Source organism: Bos indicus x Bos taurus, chromosome 2, assembly GCF_003369695.1.
Source record: "Bos indicus x Bos taurus breed Angus x Brahman F1 hybrid chromosome 2, Bos_hybrid_MaternalHap_v2.0, whole genome shotgun sequence".
Lineage (NCBI taxonomy): Eukaryota > Metazoa > Chordata > Mammalia > Artiodactyla > Bovidae > Bos > Bos indicus x Bos taurus.
In genome coordinates this window covers 7,467,763-7,488,550 of record NC_040077.1, presented here as the reverse complement: position 1 = coordinate 7,488,550, position 20,788 = coordinate 7,467,763, and the positions used below count along the sequence as shown (strand labels likewise).

Below are 20,788 nucleotides of genomic sequence, written 5' to 3'. Positions count from 1 at the left end.
TCTCTGGCAGATATGTTTATGCAGTGTCATCTAGTCCTAAGAATCCACCCAATAATGTTCTGAACATTTATTTAACACCTACAAAGATTGATGCTTTTGAACTGTGGTGTTGGAGAAGACTCTTGAGAGTCCCTGGGACTGCAAGGAGATCCAACCAGTCCATTCTAAAGGAGATCAGCCCTGTGATTTCTTTGGAAGGAATGATGTTAAAGCTGAAACTCCAGTACTTTGGTCACTTCATGCGAAGAGCTGACTCATTGGAAAAGACTCTGATGCTGGGAGGGATTGGGGGCAGGAGGAGAAGGGGACGACAGAGGATGAGATGGCTGGATGGCATCACTGACTCGATGGACGTGAGTCTGAGTGAACACCGGGGGTTGGTGATGGACAGGGAGGCCTGGCGTGCTGCCATTCATGAGGTCGCAAAGAGTCGGACACGACTGAGTGACTGATCTGATCTGATCTGACCAAGAAAGATGAAGAGGGCATTGTTTTAAAGAACTCATCTAGAAGCTCAGACAGACATGTAATTGTAGCTTTTTCTCTCCTTTTTAACTTGGTTGATGCTTTTATATCATTCAAGTTGCAGAAAAGCAGTTTCCTTATATATGTGTGCTGATTCACCACTGGCTAAACACAGTAATTGGGCTTCCCTGGTGGCTCAGAGGTTAAAGCATCTGCCTGCAATGTGGGAGACCGGGGTTCGATCCCTGGGTCGGGAAGATCCTCTGGAGAAGGAAATGGTAACCCACTCCAGTATTCTTGCCTGGAGAATCCACTAATTAATCTTTTAACTGTTTGAAAACAGCATTGTGTTTTCTTTAGAATGAATATGATAAAATCAGAAAAATGCACTTTTCTCACACAGGGCTTTAGAGTAAATAGGATGTGTATATATTTATATATACATGCATATAAGGGCTTCCCTGCTAGCTCAGATGGTAATGAATCTGCCTGCAATGCAGGAGACCCAGGGGCAATATGTGGGTCAGGAAGATCCCCTGGAGAAGGGCATAGCTACCCTCTCCAGTACTCTTGCCCTTCTCCAAGGGATCTTTCCAACACAGGGATTGAACCCACATCTCTTACATCTCCTGCATTGGCAGGTCAGTTCTTTACCACTAGTACCACTATTTTCTTTGGATGTTTTAGAGTTTTTAAACTTTTAACCCTACAAGGATCCGAAATTTTTGATTTTCTGTACCCCTTAAATTTTGCTTGCAATCCAGCCAATTTACTTCTGAGTTTGTCCCTGTCTTGTAGAATTTTTTTAAATGCAACCAACAGCTTCACAGCAAGCAACCTACACTGAGTTTCCCAACAGACTAAAGGCACAAACTCAGTCAGTACATCATCTTCATTCAAAATGACAACCGGTGACAGTTTTAAAATGTTTTATCACTGCATACCATCACTATCCTTCTAGAGTAATAATTTTCTCAATGCCCACTGGCTGCTCATGAGGCCAGTGACACATATTTGAGGTTTTCTGCTATGGTAACATCCAATTTGTGTATAACCGCAAAGCACAAAGCTTTACCTGCAACAATAAAACTTCGACCTCTCACAAAACAGTGGTGCAAAAACGTTATTTTCTCACACTCTCTGCATACATATCCATTGAGGGTTACACCTGGCAAGAATGATGAGAGATCTGTTATTAGATTCTGGAATATTGTGCCGTGACAAAATGTTTTGATAAATTGTAACCTCCTATGAGTTTTCACTGTAGGACTTTGGCTAAGAAATAGCCTTTATTGCAAATCTAGAGGTAGACGGGGAAAAGTAAATTGGACTTAAACATTTCTGTTCAGAAATGGCCTACATGACTTTTGCAAGTGGTTAATTGGCTAAAGCAAGTCACTTGGGCTTCCCAGGTAGCCCAGTGGTAAAGAATCCACCTGCCAATGCAGGAGACACAAGAGATTCGGGTTGGATCCCTGGATCAGGAAGATCCCCTGGAGAAAATGGCAACCTGCTCCAGTATTCACTCCTGGAAAATTCCATGGACAGAGGAGCCTGGTGTGCCACCATAAGTGAGTGGTTGAGCACGCATGGGGGTTACTTGCAACTCCTGGGTTTGACAAGGCAGAAATGTATACTCTGGAAGTCAGAGGAGGAAATGTTCGTGACAATAATAAAAATGATCTACATTTCCTTGAAATTCACCCTGCCCCTCCATTGTCTCTCTCTCTCTTTTTTTTTTTTTTTTTTATGGAATTCTTCCCTGGTCTTAAGGCAGTTTGCTGTATGTTCTAGGATACTTCTTTAAATTTATCTTCCACAGGACTAATTGTCAATAACATTTATTCTATTATTTTTCTATTTAGTTTAAATATTGCAATTGCAATTAATACCAATGGACTTATTTCTGTTCCCTTAATTGCTTCAGTTCATAGGTCCCCAAGAAAGGCAATGCCAAAGAATGCTCAAACTACCGCACAATTGCACTCATCTCACACGCTAGTGAAGTAATGCTCAAAATTCTCCAAGCCAGGCTTCAGCAATATGTGAACCGTGAACTTCCTGATGTTCAAGCTGGTTTTAGAAAAGGCAGAGGAACCAGAGATCAAATTTCCAACATCCGCTGGATCATGGAAAAAGCAAGAGAGTTCCAGAAAAACATCTATTTCTGCTTTATTGACTATGCCAAAGCCTTTGACTGTGTGGATCACAATAAACTGTGGACAATTCTGAAAGAGATGGGAATACCAGACCACCTGACCTGCCTCTTGAGAAATTTGTATGCAGGTCAGGAAGCAAGAGTTAGAACTGGACATAGAACAACAGACTGGTTCCAAATAGGAAAAGGAGTACATCAAGGCTGTATGTTGTCACTGTGCTTATTTAACTTAAATGCAGAGTACATCATGAGAAATGCTGGGCTGGAAGAAGCACAAGCTGGAATCAAGATTGCCAGGAGACATATCAACAACCTCAGATATGCAGATGACACCACCCTTATGGCAGAAAGTGAAAAGGAACTCAAAAGCCTCTTGATGAAAGTGCAAGAGGAGAGTGAAAAAGTTGGCTTAAAACTCAACATTCAGAAAATGAAGATCATGGCATCCGGTCCCATCACTTCATGGGAAATAGATGGGGAAACAGTGGAAACAGTGTCAGACTTTATTTTTCTGGGCTCCAAAATCACTGCAGATGGTGACTGCAGCCATGAAATTAAAAGACGCTTACTCCTTGGAAGGAAAGTTATGACCAACCTAGACAGCATATTCAAAAGCAGAGACATTACTTTGCCAACAAAGGTCCGTCTAGTCAAGGCTATGGTTTTTCCTGTGGTCATGTATGGATGTGAGAGTTGGACTGTGAAGAAGGCTGAGTGCCAAAGAATTGGTGCCTTTGAACTGTGGTGTTGGAGAAGACTCTTGAGAGTCCCCTGGACTGCAAGGAGATCCAACCAGCCCATTCTGAAGGAGATCAGCCCTGTGATTTCTTTGGAAGGAATGATGTTAAAGCTGAAACTCCAGTACTTTGGCCACCTCATGCAAAAAGTTGACTCATTGGAAAAGACTCTGATGTTGGGAAGGATTGGGGGCAGGAGGAGAAGGGGACGACAGAGGATGAGATGGCTGGATGGCATCACTGACTGGATGGACGTGAGTCTGGGTGAACTCCGGGAGTTGGTGATGGACAGGGAGGCCTGGTGTGCTGCAATTCATGGGGTCGCAAAGAGTCAGACACGACTGAGTGACTGAACTGAACTGATAGGTGCCCAGTCTTATTTTATTGATGCTGTATTTCCTTGATCCTATTTAGACATAGATTTATATTTAAAATTTATTTTTTATTTCTTGAAATAACTTTTCTTAAATCAATATCTTGATCTTATCTTGTTGTGCTGTGCTCTGTTGCTCAGTCATGTCCAACTCTTTGCAACTGTATGGACTATAGCCCACCAGCTCCTCTGTCCATGGGGATTCTCCAGGTAAGGAGGGTTGCCATGCCCTCCTCCCTGGGGCTCTTCCCAACCCAGGGATCGAACCCAGGTCTCCCACATTGCAGGCAGATTCTTTACCATCTGAGCCAGCAAGGAAGCCCAAGAATACTGGAGTGACCAGCCTATCCCTTCTTCAGGAGATCTTCCCAACCCAGGAATCAAACCAAGATCACGTGTATTGCAGGCAGACTCTTTACCAGCTGAGCTACCAGGGAATCCCTTATCTTACTTGATCTTATCTTAAATATTTGGTGATATGGTCATTCATTTATCAATGAAAGCCAATGTTAAGCCTAGTGTGCTGCAGTTCATGGGGTTGCAAAGAGTCAGACACGACTCAGCAGCTCAACAGCAACAACAATGCTGTCAGTACAGGTAAATGAGGTAAGCTTTCTCTGCTGTCTGTCTCTGGGTCTGACCTCTTTCTTGAATTTGAGGGTAACTGAAATCTAACTTAGATCATGACATCCGGTCCCATCATTTTATGGCAAATAGATGGGGAAACAATCAAAACAAAGAGAGACTTTATTTTGGGGGGTTCCAAAATCATTGCAGATGGTGACTGCAGCCATGAAATTAAAAGATGCTTCCACCTTGGAAGAAATGCTATGACTGACCTAGATAGCATATTAAAAAGCAGAGACATTACTTTGCCAACAAAGGTCCATCTAGTCAAAGCTATGGTTTTTCCAGTAGTCATGTACAGACGTGAAAGTTGGACTATAAAGAAAGCTGAGTGCCAAAGAATTGATGCTTTTGAACTATGGTGTTGGAGAAGACTCTTGAGAGTCCCTTGGACTGCAAGGAGATCCAACCAATTCATCCTAAAGGAAATCAGTCCTGAATATTTATTGGAAGGACTGATGTTGATGTTGAAACTCCAATACTTTGACCACCTGATGCAAAGAACTGACTCACTGGAAAAGACCCTGATGCTGGGAAAGATTGAAAACAGGAGAAGAAGGGGATGACCAAGGATGAGATGGTTGGATGGCATCACCAACTTATGGACATGAATTTGAGCAAGCTCCAGGAGTTGGTGATGAACAGAGAAGCCTGGCATGCTGCAGCCCATGGGGTCTCAAAGAGTCGGACATGACTGAGCAACTGAACTGACTGAAATCTGTGCAAATGTGTGAGGCATACTGATGGCCAAGACTCACTTTACATATAGGAATAAGCATCTGGGCTACTCTTTTCAACTGTTAAAATAAGGAAAAATTTGCCCAGGAAAGAGAACACCTTCATGTTTTTCTTTTTCTTCTTGGCACCTTCAGATAAGACTTCAAAATTTTGTGGATTTCTCCAATTTTTATTTAGCAAAGCAATAAGAAAACATGAAGCATTAATTGTGGAGTCCTATCCCAAGGTCACAGGTGCAAGGCCTTGCACGAAGGCCACAGAAATGGAGCCTAGAACCAAGGTTGCCTCTGGAACTGATTGAGCTCTATTGCAACCATTACCAAATGTCCCCCTGACCTTACCAGCCAGCTTCCTGACCCCAAATTGGGCACAAATGCCCACCCCAGTAATTCTCACCCAATAATGCCCTAACCAATCACCTAATGCCACCATTACAGCAGAAATTTTCTTTATCATGAGGCTATAAAAGTTGGCTACTAACCCATGAAAAGCATCAGCTCTCTCTTGAGCTGACCTGCTATTCAAATAGTGTTCCTTTGATTCTCCCCATTCTGTCAGGAGGTCAGCCTGCTGAGTTAGCAGCACCCTCATTGTCTATGCTCTTTGTTCTTGGTAAACTCACTCCTTTCTGCTTTACTCTGTGTCTGGAAATTCTTTTCCAACCCAAGTTCAGACTGCCATGACATTAATGAAGAAAGAAGTGTGAGACATGAAGGTCTCTGTATTTTACCTTGAAAACTCAACCCAATAATATTTGGATGAGAATACTAAAACTCCCTGGCCCCTTTACTTATACTGTACAATTAAATGACTAGGCAAAGGCCCTTACTCATTCTCCCAGAACAACATGATAATTTAGGGGGCTAGATGAAAAATCTGAGTCATTCTGTTATTGTTGGGATGGATAATTTTACCAGAGTCTGAGCCTGGTAATTTAGATGTATAGTGGTAAATAAATGACTTCTAAACTCTTGTTGACCAAATCTTTTATATGTTTATTCTTTTCTCTTTATGTTTGGTATTTAAATGTCAAGTTACTGTATTTACATCATTGGGTTTGTGAGTAAAAGTGAAGGTTTGGTTGAAAGGAAAAAAAAGGGAATTTAGAATGTTGAGGATGCAATTTCTTGCAGCAGCTAGGATAGCAAAAAATGAATGTTTAGACATAAAAATATCTTGATATCTGGCTATGGTCTGTCTTAGATGGATTACTTTTGTGGCTCTGACTCAGACTCATGTGCTTCTCAAAATCCCTTTTCAAAGGAGATTATTCCATTTTTCTTGTTATGTACCAGATTCTTTTCTTTACCAATGGTCTGTTCCAGCTGTCATTGGCTCCACTCCATTACTGGATTATGTTTCTGTTTCTTCAAATCATTCTACTCTTCTATGATTTTATGACAGTGTTCTGTTTTCTGCAGTGCTGCATACCCATATGCCTGGAACATAGTAAGCATTTAATTCATTTCACTGAATAAATTAAAAATGCACAAATCAGGCAGCTAGTTGTACATGTAGTAATAAGTAGTTCCATAAATGTGCATTTTCCAGAAGAGCAGAATCATAATTAAAACCACCTCAACATCAGTCACCAAACTCTTTGATGGTGAAGCCATTCTGTCATGCTTATTTAATTATACTGATGCTGGTCATACTGCTCTAGAAATTTGATGCCCAGATTTTGATTGATTCATGTCTTGCTGATGTACTGTGGGTTGGATTTTATCTTTGTGGATTTTTTATATTGAATTGATTATATTTTGCCATATATTTGAAGGCATTTTGCCATATATTTGCCATATATATGTTTGCTTCTATTGTTTATAATTATCAAGTGTCTACATCTTAATTAACATTTTAATTTTAAGATAATTAATATTTACTAAATCAATATTTGAGTTAAAACAACTAAGACAGACATAATTTAATTCCCACTTACTTTCCCAATTTATTTTTTAAGGATTTAAGATTTCTTGGTTATAAAAAAAATAAAAATATAAAATTCTCTTGATTTTTTGATTTATCCAAGGAGGAAAAAGTAAATTAATGCAACCAGCTGTTAGACACAATGTATATTGCTATAGCTAGTAACATGCCCTGCTTTTTTAGTGAAAATTTCCAAGTATATTTTTTGCCTAAACCCTAAGTCATTGCAATACAAATTGATGACTCTGTTTAAAGAAATGATTATAACTCAATATATAATTAAATCTTTTCTTTATTCATGTTCTTCATCTGTTCATACTCTCAATGGGTGCATACACATATTCAGGAACATACTGAATCATGCTTGTAAGCTTGGATGGGTAGAGTCAGAATAATATAAGATCAGTGGGCATTTAAGAAAGGACAAAACATGCTTGAATTTTATGAGCTAGGAACACAAAGATGCAGATTCCACAATAGTAAAGATTATTGTCTCTGAAGCCAGAATGCCTGGATTCAAATCCTGGCCCAGTTACCTACTTAGTGTGAGACTGGGCAAGTCACTTAACTTCTCTATGTCCAAGTTAACTCCTCTGTGAAATAACATCTAACAGGTAATCGTGAGGATTAAATGAATAATATGTGTTGCTCAGAAGAGTGATTAGTACATAGTATACAATGCTAAGAATTATTTTTATCACTCTACCCGAAGGAATGTATTATGGTATTTGCAAAGGTGATAGGTAGGTAGGTAATGTCTCAAAGTTGAACTTAAGGATTATGTATCCTTTTCCATGGCTATTCCAAAAATATCCATTGGTTGAACTCTGCTACACGGGTAATTCAAAATTCTTTGAATTTCTAGGGGAAAGCATAGATTAAAAAAAATATAAATACTCTAGTCAAAAATTGTTGATTACTAATCTATTTGTCCCTTTCTAATGGAAACACTATTTCTTTCAGTTATCCAACCCTCAGCTAAGTAAACATCCATTATGCTTGAAAGGAAGTTGACCCCATCTTTATTAAGTGGATTTCATTTGTTTTAAAGATGATTCTATCCTCCATTCTCTCTGCAAGTGTTTAGCAACTAAGGTTTAAGTTAATCATCCTGTAGTACTTCCCTTAATTTTCTGTTGCTGCTGCTTAGTCTCTTCAGTCATGTCCAATTCTGTGCAACCTTATGGACTGTAGTCTGCCAGGCTCCTCTGTCCACGGGATTCTCTAGGCAAGAGTACTAGAGTGGGTTGCCATGCCCTCCTCCAGGGGATCTTCCTGACCCAGGGATCAAATCCGGGTCTCCTGTCTTGCAGGCAGATTCTTTACTGCTGAGCCACTAGGGAAGCGTAGTGTCTGATAAAACACCCAGGGAAGCTAAAATAGGTTTTTTTTTGTGGAATACTTGCCTGATGCTAAGACAGAGTCAAAATAATCATCAAAAAGACAGATAACAAGTATTGGCCTGAAAGTGGAGAAAAGATAACACTTGGGCCCGAAAGCCATATGGAAGTTCTTGAAAAAATTAAAATCAAGACTACCATATGATTTGGCAATTCTACTTCTGGGAGTATATCCAAAGGAAACAAAAACAGTAACACAAAAACCTGTAGTTCCAGGTTCATAGTAGCATTATTTATAATAGCTAAGACATAGAAACAACTTAAGTATCCATCAATAGATGAACAGATAAGAAGTTGGGTATACACACACACATATTTACAGATACAATACATATAAAATATACATTATGTTCACATATAAATATCTACATAATATATATTATATATATATTATTCAGCCATAAAATAAGGAAATCTTAGCATTTGCAACAACATGAATGGAACTTGAAGGCATTATGCTAAATGAAATAAGTCAAAGAAAGACAAATACTGTATTAACTCATAAGTATAATCTAAAAAAAAAACAAAAAAACAAAGCCAAAACACCTCACTAAACTCATTGAGAAAGAGATTTGTGGTGAAAAAAGATATGGAATGGGGGTGGGGAATTAAAAGAAGAGACCAAAAAGTACAAAATTCAGTTGTAAGATAAATAAGTGCTAGGTATGTAATATACAACATGATGACCATAGTTAACACTGCTGTGTTATATATAAGAAAATTGCTGAGAGTAGATCCTAAGAGTTCTCATCACAGTTTTTTTCTTTTCTTTTTATCCTATCTGTATGATATGATGGATGTTAACTAAACCTATTTTATGGTGGTGATAGTTTTATGATGTATGTAAGTTAAATAAGTATGTTGTACACCTTAAACTTAAACATATTTAAGTATGTCAATTATTTCTCAGTAAAACTGGAAAAAAAGAACTGATGAAAGTTTATTACATTCCTCTATACTTTCCTGTGTATAAAAATGCAGTGTAGAATTACCACAACCCTCCTGCTACTGTCATGAAGATGAAGGGGACACATGGAGAGGAGAGAGCAGAGAGAATAAAGGAAGTCAATCTAGACCCCTTACAGAATGACAACAGATTATTGACTCAGCTATAGACTTTTCCAGTTATGTGTTGTAAGATAACACTTTCTGTCTTCAAATTTGTTTTCTACTTTTGTTTATTGCAACTGACAGTACCAATGTACATACACATTCATATGCACTCTGTGCATTTATGTTTCAGAAGAAAATCTGTGATAGTTTTCATTTGATGACAAATAACAGAAAACCCAAGCAAAAACAAGCTTATTATGATATAAAAATCAATCAGATCACATATTTGGAAGTTAAGTGGCATGGTATACAGGAGAAATAATTTAATCAACCATCAATAAGATGGCTGACAGGGCTCCACACTTTATACTTTATACATGTATACTTTAGACTTTATACATGTCCTGATATCAAGCATTATGATAATGTCTTTCTTTCAAATAAACTGAAACTTCTTTATTTAGGGGCATTCATTGAGCATTCACTTGTGTTTTATTGATATTATAGTTTCACCTCCCGGAGAGTGCTAATTTACTTACTAAACTTCAATCAGTTCTTGACAAGGGGAATGGAAGGGCTATGACTAACTTTAACTATAAGCCAAAGTAAAACCCAATTGCATATACTGAGAAAAACACAGTATATACTAAACTACTTTCAATTCAAAAAAGTTAATAGCGGCTAGAGAAAAGGAAAGATATAAGCATCTGAATGCAGAGTTCCAAAGAATAGCAAGAAGAGATAAGAAAGCCTTCCTCAGCCATCAGTGCAAAGAAATAGAGGAAAACAACAGAATGGGAAAGACTAGAGATCTCTTCAAGAAAATTAGAGATACCAAGGGAATATTTCATGCAAAAATGGGCTCGATAAAGGACAGAAATGGTATGGACCTAACAGAAGCAGAAGATATTAAGAAGAGGTGGCAAGACTATACAGAAGAACTCTACAAAAAAGATCTTCACGACCCAGATAATCATGATGGTATGATCACTCATCTAGAGCCAGACATTCTGGAATGTGAAGTCAAGTGGGCCTTAGAAAGCATCACTACAAACAAAGCTAGTGGAGGTGATGGAATTTCAGTTGAGCTATTTCAAATCCTGAAAGATGATGCTGTGAAAGTGCTGCACTCAATATGCCAGCAAATTTGGAAAACTGAGCAGTGGCCACAGGACTGGAAAAGGTCAGTTTTCATTCCAATCCCAAAGAAAGGCAATGCCAAAGAATGCTCAAACTACCACACATTTGCACTCATCTCACACGCTAGTAAAGTAATGCTCAAAATTCTCCAAGCCAGGCTTCAGCAGTACGTGAACCGTGAACTTCCCAGATGTTCAAGCTGGTTTTAGAAAAGGCAGAGGAACCAGAGATCAAATTGCCAACATCCGCTGGATCATGGAAAAAGCAAGAGAGTTCCAGAAAAACATCTATTTCTGCTTTATTGACTATGCTAAAGCCTTTGACCATGTGGATCACAATAAACTGTGGACAATTCTGAAAGAGATGGGAATACCAGACCACCTGACCTGCCTCTTGAGAAATCTGTGTGTAGGCCAGGAAGCAACAGTTAGAACTGGACATGGAACAACAGACTGGTTCCAAATAGGAAAAGGAGTATGTCAAGGCTGTATATTGTCACTGTGCTTATTTAACTTAAATGCAGAGTACATCATGAGAAATGCTGGACTGGAAGAAATACAAGCTGGAATCAAGATTGCCCAGAGAAGTATCAATAACCTTAGATATGCAGATGACACCACCGTTATGGCAGAAAGTGAAGAGGAACTCAAAAGCCTCTTGATGAAAGTGAAAGTGGAGAGTGAAAATGTTGGCTTAAAGCTCAATATTCAGAAAATGAAGATCATGGCATCCGGTCCCATCACTTCATGGGAAATAGATGGGGAAACAGTGGAAACAGTGTCAGACTTTATTTTTGTGGGCTCCAAAATCACTGTAGATAGTGACTGCAGCCATGAAATTAAAAGATGCTTACTCCTTGGAAGGAAAGTTATGACCAACCTAGATAGCATATTCAAAACCAGAGACAATACTTTGCCAACAAAGGTCCATCTAGTCAAGGCTATGTTTTTTCCAGTGGTCATGTATGGATGTGAGAGTTGGACTTGAAGAAAGCTGAGCACCGAAGAATTCATGCTCTTCAACTGTGGTGTTGGAGAAGACTCTTGAGAGTCCCTTGGACTGCAAGGAGATCCAACCAGTCCATTCTGAAGGAGATCAGCCCTGGGATTTCTTTGGAAGGAATGATGCTCAAGCTGAAACTCCAGTACTTTGGCCACCTCATTCGAAGAATTGACTCACTGTAAAAGACTCTGATGCTGGGAGGAATTGGGGGCAGGAGAAGGGGACGACAGAGGATGAGATGGCTGGATGGCATCACTGACTCTATGGACGTGAGTCTGAGTGAACTCCGGGAGTTGGTGATGGACAGGGAGGCCTGGCGTGCTGCGATTCATGGGGTCAGAAAGAGTCAGACAGGACTGAGTGACTGAACTGAACTGAACAGAACTGAATATTTAGTGAGTGTGTAGTGTATTTCAGACACTACTGTAAGGATTTTGCATTTATGTTGTCATTTAGTCCTCACAGAAAACTGCAATTTAGGTATTATTATTTCATCTTTTCAAAAAAGAGAAAAATAAGGGACAAGAAGGATGCAATCATTGGACCAGGTCACACAGTTTGCAAATGTCATGACATACACCTATATTCCTATCCACTTGCAAAGACCATGCTCTTTTTTACTAGGCCAAGTATATTTCTGATACTCATAGCAATGGAAGAAGATAAGCTACAGAACATGATGAATGAGAGTTCATTCTGCCCCTTGTCATTTACTGTAAATCAGTTTGGTTGAAATCAACAACTATTAGCACAGTACAAGTACGATGTGAACAAGTTCATGGAAGGGAGAGCGTATCTGTATCATTTGGAGAGTAGAGCTGTCAAGACTTGGCTATTGCCTAAGGGGCAAGATATTCACTGCAGATGATACTCTGGAATTGCTCTTTGAAGGAGATACCCCCAGTTTAAGAATTTGGCTTTAATTTTCATGAGACATTAGGACTGTGGCTTTTTTTTAAATAAATAAGAAATAGAATGTCAGATATATACACAGTATGGAAAAGTACAGAATAATCACATAATGGCCTTAACAAACAAAAGGTCTATGATGAAGCTTTTGTTTGATAAAAAATTCATTAAAATTAAATTGATAATGCTATTTAATGATGAAAATATTTAACATAAGCATTGTGAGAAGAACATAGAATGGTGAAAGATAAAATTATTTCCATGATGACCAAAAATGCAGCCCAGCCATATATAAAAACTTGTGTGAAACCTCATGTTCTCCAAGGGAAATACACAATAAATATGCTGCTGAAACTATGTTCTCTTCTCAGTAAACATTGTGTGTCTGTATGTGTGTGTGTTCATGTATTTTTTTCACTAAATAAAAATTTGTGTGAAACTTCACCTTCTGCAAGAAAAACATACAATAAATATACGGTTGAAGCTATTTTCTTTTTTCTGTAGATACCCTGTGTCTGCATGGGTGTGTGTGTTTGTCTTTTATTCACTAGGAGAAAGGGTGTACCTCTTGATAACACTAAACTGGGCCCTACACATACTTTAGCAACTAATTTCCTATGGTTTTATCTTAAACTACAATTATTTTAAATCAAGAATGGACTGGCATATATCAGCATACCCAGAATGCAAAATCGGAGCTTCTTCGGTTCTAGGGATACTCGTTGGTTTCACATATGGAAACTGAGGCTGTGTAAACTGGGTGAAAAATTGAGTAAACAAAGTTAATGGATTTTTTAATGTAATAATAGAACTTTATATATAATAACAAAAGTGTCTCCGATCCTGATAATTATTGAGCCTCCTATCTGCCTACACTGTGGGAGACCTGAGTTCGATCCCTGGGTTGGGAAGATCCCCTGGAGAAGGGAAAGGCTACCCTCTCCAGTATTCTGGCCTAGAGAACTCCATGGACTGTATAATCCATGGGGTTACAAAGAGTCAGATACACTGAGCGACTTTCACTTCACTATCTGAGAAAAGAGGATTATTCATGGAGAGTCTCTTTGCTTTTCTTTTCTGTTGGCTTATCAGTGGTATCTGTGGCAAGAAAAGCAGTGTTCCATTAAGATCTCCCTTCAAGATAGAATGTGTTGTGAGGAATAAAGTTAGTTGTGAGTCTAGTCAAAGCTATGATTTTTGCAAACCATAGTCAAAGCTCTGGTTTATGGTTCTTCTCATCAGGTGGCCAAAGTATTGGAGCTTCATCTTCAGCATGAGTCCTTCCAGGACTGATTTCCTTTAGGATTGATTGATTTGATCTCCTTGCAGTCCAAGGGACTCTCAAGAGTCTTCTCCAACACCACAGTTCAAAGCATCAGTTCTTTGGCGCTCAGCTTTCTTTATGGCCTCTTACATTCATACATGACTAGCTGGAAAACCATAGCTTTGACTGGAAAAACCATAGCTTTGACTAGACAGACCTTTGTTGGCAAAGTAATGTCTCTGCTTTTTAATATGCTGTCTAGGTTGCTCATAGATTTTCTTCCAAGGAGGAAGCATTTTTTAATTTCATAGCTGCAGTCACCATCTGCAGTGATTTTGGAGCCCAAGAAAATAAAGCCTTTCACTGTTTCCCCATCTATTTGTCATGAAGTGATAACACCGGTTGCCATGATCTTTGTTTTTTGAATGTAGAATTTTAAAGCAGTCTTTTTACTCTCCTCTTTCACTTTCATCAAGAGGCTCTTTAGTTCTTATTCGCTTTCTGCCATAAGGGTGGTGCCATCTGCATGTCTGAGGTTATTGATATTTCTCCCGGCAATCTTGATCCCAGCTTGTGCTTCATCCAGCCCAGCATTTCACATGATGTACTCTGCATATAAGTTAAATAAACAGAGGGACAATATATAGCCTTGTGGTACTCCTTTCCTAATTTGGAATCAGTGTGTTGTTCCTTGTCCAGTTCTAACTATTGCTTCTTGACTTGCATACAGCTTTACTAGGAGACAGGTAATGGGGCCTGGTTTTCCCATCTCTTTAAGAATTCCCACAGTTTGTTGTGATCTACACACTAAAAGGCTTTAGTGAAGTCAATGAAGCAGAAATAGCTGTTCTTTTTGTGGGAAAGATGTTTTTCTAAACATAAAGAAAATTGATTACAAAAATATACTGTTACTAAGATATAGGAACTTCTGCACTTCAAAAACATGGTCATGACTTCTAATTCAGGTTGTGAGTACCATGATAACATCTTTTAATGAAGAATCACCATATTCTTCCCAATTGCATTGGAGAAATGGAAGATTGACCTCAGAAGGGCAAAGTGATCTTCCAGAAAAATGAATAAATCTACAGAAATTAAGACAAACATTCACAGTTTACACAATTTTACATCTTGCAACAAATATCAGGTATTAAAAGTACTTCATCGGTGGTATTAAAAAACAGCCATGGGATTTCTCTGGCAGACCAGCAGTTAAGACTCTGCTCAAAATGCAGGAGGTGAGGGTTTGATCCCTGGTCTGGGAACCAGGATCCCACATGTCCCCACATGCATTGCAATGCAGCCAAAAAAACACAAAGACAATCATAACCTCAAACCACAAACCATGGGACACGCTTGCCAAAACTGTAAAGCCTAGACTGAGATGAGGAACGTATTGAACATTATTGCCTTTAAACTTTAGTAAAGTACATATTCTCCATAAGTATCATCTTCATGGAAGGCATATGTGAGTGTAGCTTGATTAGAGATTAGATCTAGTTCAGTATAGTCTTAGGTTTTAGATAGAATGTCCAGAAAGTAACTCAGTTAAAATAACTACATAGGGAAACTAAGAGAAAAATTAAGACGATAAGCAACTTCTTTTATTTAGGATTTGGATACCTAACTCCAGGATACGACAGAGTGTGAAGTGGAGTGAAAGAGGAAGAGCCAGATCATCAAACAGATGGTCTGGGCCTGAACAGGAATTGCTATGAGGCCCATGAGTTTCTTAAACAAGACTTGAGGGGGATTATGTCCCTTGTACAAAGAGCGTTATCAGATACAAAGAAAATGGAAGGGTGTGTGTTCCAGAAAATAAGTGCTCTCTGTGCTTTATTTCCAATTGCCTCTCTGTACATTGTATTTTCTCAAGACCATTGCTAATTCAAAGATGAATCTTAATGGGAAATAAACTAATAAAATTTTGATGCATTAAAACTGCTAATCATAGAAAGAATAGACACATAATCAAAACATAAACATCATGCACCTCAAGAAAAATGCTTACATAAAAATATAGGGAGACATTAGAAATTATCCTTCAAAATCTCAAAATAATGAAAGAAAACTTTTTTTTTTAGTAGTAAATAACTGAAAGAAAAGTCTTAAGATAGCAGAAGACAATACCTCAGTGCAAAAGAAAAGTTTGTGAACAGAGCATGGGGAAGAAGTGGGAGTGAATTAAAATATTTAAGATACTATGGAAACAAAAAAAGATAAAGTAAAATGGTTGAAAAGAATGTCAGAAATATGTGGGTAGCTTTGAGCCAAAACACATAATAAAAGGAAAATCCTTACTAATTAAATAGGACTACAAAACATTAAAAATATAGTAACAAAAGACATCTGGGCCACACAGAATTAGTACTTTTGTCGAGAACAGAATACATACAATATAAAAATCTATTCAAATTCAAATAATAGGTGAAAATTCTGAAACAAAGACTGAAATCTGTAGATTTGTGGAGCATGCTATTTACCAGGGAAAACTGATAGAAAAGAACAAGCACCAGACATGTCTTGAGGATTTAACATCCTTAATAGATGGTATCCAGACAGACAGGAGCAGCCTCTTATGCCAGAAGACAGTGTTTTCTAGCTAGTAAATGATGTCTACAAATATGAGAGATATGAAATATAACCCCAGGCTTTTTCTTAGGTACATGTTCATCATATTAACAGCAGCAGATAGAAGATCACAGTGTCTAAGAATTTTAGCAAATTTAGTGTCAAATAGACAAACAAAAGTATTCTGCAACAACCAGTATAGCAAGCACAGTACTTTAGAAACTCCCTTGAGGAGATGGGAAGAGAAATTGTTGGGAGTAATTTTAATCCTTTTAACTACAAAACTGAATTCAGTTATGGTAACTATCAGTTTAGAAAGAAAGTATTCAATATGAACATAAGTATATTAATAACATAAATCAAAGGAGTAAGAAAAAGAGACATATAAATGTACATTATATCATCTTTCCTAATAGTAAATAAAAGCTGTATTAATTGAAACAATTTTTTTAAAAGCCAGAAAATGCCAATGATTCCATAAATCTTTGAAAGAGTATATGGAGTCTTTGTTTTACTGTTATTGTATATTATCTACGAATTTCAAAAATTTCAAAATAAGTTGTGACAAAATGTGAAAATCATTTAAATAAAACTCCAATCACTTCAAGTTTTCATTGTATTTCTAAATCTTAACTTTAGAAGAATATTTTAGGAAAAAAAATGTCATTTTTGGTAAGGAAGGAATTGCCTAGTTCTAAAAGTTTTATGGAAATTTGGAGTTATACACAATTAAAATTAAATATAATTTTATTAAGACTAAAATACACCTCTAAAATTAAATCTGCATTTCTTTCTCTCTAGAGAGTTATCTGGAATAATGCTGATCAAATATTACAGATGTTTCTAGTAATTAGAATTTGGATGATCTTTCTTAAAAAGACTATCTCATATTGCTGAAAAGCATGATTTTTTAAAATTAAATAATATGTAAGTAAAGTTTTATACACACACATGCACATATTGATAAACTGTCAGAAATATAATAGCAGTGAGAGGATACACATTTTAGACTTTGAAAAGCATTTTTTATGATTTGGAAAGTACCTTTATTAAGTTTGTTACATGTTCAGCTACTAAAGGACATACCTTCTTTTCAACTAACAACAACAACAAAAAAGAATTAAAATTATAAATGTCAAGATTTAATATAACAGAAAAATTTAGGAAAAATTATCACAAACATGACAGGAAATGGGTTTCCTTAGCATTTAAAATTTCATCATATTATAAAGAAAATATACATTTGTTGGTGAAGAATATAAGACATGAATAAAAAGTTAGAAAGAGTAAAAAAGAAAATAATTGTTAAATATTTTATAAGCCCTATAGTACTTAAAGAAATTGAATATAAAAATGACGACACAGCACCTTTGATTTGGGCTACTTAAAAAATTTCTTAAAATAATGGTGCACTAAGATGACCCAGCGGGATGGTACGGGGAGGGAGGAGGGAGTGGGGTTCGGGATGGGGAACACGTGTATACCTGTGCCGGATTCATGTTGATGTATGGCGAAACCAATACAATATTGTAAAGTAATTAACCTCCAATTAAAATAAATAAATTTACATTAAAAATAATATTTATTTATTTATTTATGGTTGTGCTGGGTATTCATTGCTGCATGGGCTTTTCTTTAGTTGCGACAAGCAGGGACTACTCTGTAGTTGCAGTGGGCAGGACTCTCATTTCAGCGGCTTCTCTTAATGCAGAGCACGGGCTCTCGGCCATGCAGCCTTCAGTAGTCGTGGTGTGTGGGATCAGGGGTTGTGGCTGCTTGGCTCAAGAGCACAGGCGCAATAGTTGTGGTGCCCAGAGCGCAGTTGCTGTGTGCCATGAGGGCTCCTCCCTGATCAGTGTTCAAAGCCCTGTATCCTGCATTTGACATGCCAATTCTTTACAACTGAGCCACCAGGGAAGCCCCTATTTGGGCTATTTTTAAAGTGAGAATTAGCAAGTTTTAAGTTAGATTAGAAAGACAATCTTCATTACCTTCCCACTAGTCTTACCATTGGAACAGTGTTAAGGAAAAATTTTTTCCAGCACAGTAGATTCTTTCAAAAAATAGTCTTTATTACAATGTGTTTCAAAAATATGACTTCTAGGAATTTATCCTAAGGGAAAAAAAAAAAAAAACCCTAACAGACACTGATACTGTTGGAGGCATTGTATGAAATAATGGGAAAAGGATGGACTCTCGAGCAAGGCTGCCGGAGCTCACATCTTATGACCGCCTCTTCCTAGCTGTGTGAACATCACTGTGCCTCAGTTGCTCATCTGGCAGTAAGTATAGCCACAGGGTTGTTATGAAGGTTAAATCAGTCCAAGTGGAAATGTGGTAAGAAGATCTAGTGCTAGCTGTTATTATATGCAAATATCCCATATTCATATTTTTAACAGCGAAAGTTATAACAAACTTAATGTTTAAAGATACTGGAATGATTAAATACATTATAGTCCACATATGTTGGTGATGGGCAGGGAGGCCTACGTGCTGCAGTCCATGGGGTCGCAAAGAGTTGGACACGACTGAGCAACTGAACTACTACTACTACCGCGTACTGCATTCTGAAACCATTGTAAGGGCTTCAGTTAATAGAAAATAGTAAGAAAATTTTACAAATATAAACATTCAAATCCTTTATTAATTCTAGAAAAAACAGGAGTTACACATGAGAGACATGATTATAACATCCAACATGTCTATGTATAATGTAGATAATCTAGGTATAATGTAATCTAAGTATAATGTAGATACTAGATATTGAACTAATCAAAAGTGCAAATTAACTAAGGCATACCTTGGACATATTGTGGGCTTGGTTTCAGATCACTATAATAAAGCAAATATTGCTATAAAGCAAGTCACACTAATTTTTATGGTTTCCAAGTGCATAAGTTATATTTACAGTATTCTGTAGCCTAACTGTGCACTAGTATTGGCTAAAACAAATGCACATACCTTAGTTAAAAGTGCTTTATTGTTGAAAAATGCTAACCATCGTGTGAACCTTTGGCAAGTTTGTGCTGGTGGAGGGTCTTGCCTTGTGATGACTACTGAATAACCAGGATGGTGGTTGCTGAAGGTTGGGCTAGCTTTGTCAATTCCTTAAAACAAGACAACAATGAAATTTGCCACATTGATTGACTCTCCATTTCATGAATGATTTCTCAACAGAATATAATGATTTTGACAGCATTTACCTACAGAACTTCTTTCAAAATTGGAGTAAGTCCTCTCAAAATCGGCCACTTCTTTATCAACAAAGTTTATGTAATATTCTAAATCCTTTATCGTCTTCTCAACAACCTTCACAGCATCCTCATCAGGTGTAGATTCTATCTCAAGAAGCTACTTTCTTTATGCATCCCTAAGAAGCAACTCTTCCATTTCCTAACATTTTCAGATTGCAGCAATTCACTCTTATCTTCAAGCTCCACTTACAATTTTGCTTCTGCTGCTATTTTCACCATGCCTGCGGTGTTTTCACCATGCCTGCAGTTACTTCATCCACTGAAGTCTTGAACATTTCAAAGTCATCCATGAGGGTTGGAATCAACACCTTCCAAACTCCTACATAAAGCTGACATTTGGATCTCTTCACTAATGTTCTTCACGGAGTCTGAAACGGTGATCCTCTTCAGAAGGTTTTCAATTTACTTTGCCCAGATTCATTGCAGAAATCACTATCAACCACAATGGCAGCCTTACAAAATTTCAAGAATTAGATTTGAAACTCAAAATTACTTATAATCCATGGGCTGCAGAATGGATGTGTTAGCTGGCATGAAAACAATATTATCATTATATATCTCCGTCAGACCTCTTGGGTGACTAGCTGCATTGTCAGTGAGCAGTAATATTTTGAAAGGAGTCTTTCAAAACTGAAGACATGGTGGAAAAGCAGCAGAAGCATAATTATAATTGGAGCCAGAAGATGAGACTGAATTGCTGCAGTCTTACATCAACAAACAAACAAAAAAGGCCCCCAGTCGTGTCTGACTCTTTGCAACCCCATGGACTACACAGTTCATGCGATTCTCCAGGCCAGAATACTGGAGTGGGTAGCCTTTCCCTTCTCCAGGGGATCTTCCCAACCCAGGGATCAAACCCAGGTCTCCCACATGTCAGGCAGATTCTTTACAAGCTGAGCCACAAGGGAAGCCCGATTCCACAAGGGAATCTTACAATAAATGTTAAAAAATGAAGAGTTGCTTCTTGTGGATAAGTAAACTAGTTTCTTGGGATAGAATCTTCACCTGGTAAGGATGCTGTGAAGATTGTTGAGAGGAATCTTTCGCAATAGGAAAGAAATCTTTTCTGAACGGTCTCAACTTTAAATATTCAATGAACCGTGTTGCCAATAGATGTGCTGTCATCCAGCACATCTATGTGTTTCATTTATAGACAAGGCAGAGTAGGTTT

The 20,788-nt window shown here is 37.8% G+C and overlaps 1 pseudogene; it reads right to left on the bottom strand.

Moving 5' to 3' along the window:
- The window catches only part of LOC113880625, a 92,526-nt pseudogene that overhangs the window by 65,936 nt on the left and 5,802 nt on the right, over positions 1–20,788 (bottom strand).